Raw genomic sequence first — 1,240 nt, forward strand, 5'->3', positions numbered from 1 at the left:
GTAGTTTAGATTGCTATATATTTGATTATCCTTGTAGTCAAACCTCAGCATCTTTGATAATAAAGGTAGAAAAGCAAATGAAGGCCCAAAACAGTGTATAGCATGCTTCTTCCATGTGGGCTTTGTTGCTTCTGAGCTACATGGCTGCTTGTTTATCTTCAAGCTTTTAAGACCCCAGATGCTATATCTTTTGATAGCCAGGCACCTTCAGCTTTCTTCACCACATTTACTTATGCACCCATTTTGTCTTCAGTGATCATGTTGGGAAGGTGAGCATCACAGAATGCTGTGTTATTAGACCAAAGTGCTCTTGTATCAAGAGAATTCTTGAGTAAAGGCATAATATCCATCTTCTACCTTAATACTTAACATATACATATATGTACAAAGATCTATTTCCCTATCATTGTATATAAATATATTTACATATGTACATGCCTGTATTTAGACCTCTATCAATGTCCTTTGCCTCCTAGTGGTGACGGGAGGTCCTGCCTGGCTCATGGCCTCCACGTACCACCTCGGCAGGGAGACATAGGGTGCATCTCGATGTACAAACACGGTGACCGGGCTGCCAGTCCCAGGAGAAGAGGTGGACCAGCCTGGGGTCATCCTGGACCACCGTGCTCTGGGCAGAACTAAGGAAGGCGCCACAGAAATTCACGCACATGGAGGGTTTCAGCCTTCACGGTCATTCCTGACATTTTCAAACATCTCCATGGTGGGAAAGGTCTTGATTGGGAAGACATTAAACCCTCGGGGTTTCGGAAACCAGCCATGACATTTGGGACCCCAGGCAGGAACGACTGAGCCCACCATTTCAGGAGCTTGTGTCTGCAGCAGCACCTCCACTGCCCAGTGCTGTGCACCTCCTTGGTGGTCTTGAACTACATAGCAGGCTGGGGGCTAATGGATGGCCATGGGAGTCTGTGCAGTCCACTGCCCCCGAGAAGAGCAGAGGGTGGCTCCCCAGAAGGCCTCGTTGGTGTTAACTTCCCTGGGGAGCCGCCAGGCTTGTCTGCGCACATGTAATGCTCAAACTTGTACCCCAGGTACATGAGCTCCCAGAGGAGGGGTAGCCGCTAAGCCTCTGGGCCCGGGCAGCCGGTGTCTCCACCTCACTCAGGTACAGCGTCCCCTGGAACCGGGAGGCAGCCAGCTGCCAGGCCTCTGGTCGCTCATAGGGTGTTGTCAGCAGTTTTGTAAGGTGTCCCTGCCATGTCACTGTGGCTCCTGCCAG

At 50.2% G+C, this 1,240-nt stretch overlaps 1 pseudogene; it reads right to left on the bottom strand.

Annotated features, from left to right (window-relative positions):
- Positions 1-1,234, bottom strand: part of LOC101653854 — a 4,064-nt pseudogene extending 2,830 nt beyond the window's left edge.
- Positions 1,235-1,240: the final 6 nt, after the last annotated feature.

Source organism: Echinops telfairi, unplaced genomic scaffold, assembly GCF_000313985.2.
Source record: "Echinops telfairi isolate 266 unplaced genomic scaffold, ASM31398v2 ScPeMD7_3392;HRSCAF=4045, whole genome shotgun sequence".
NCBI classification, from domain to species: Eukaryota; Metazoa; Chordata; class Mammalia; order Afrosoricida; family Tenrecidae; genus Echinops; species Echinops telfairi.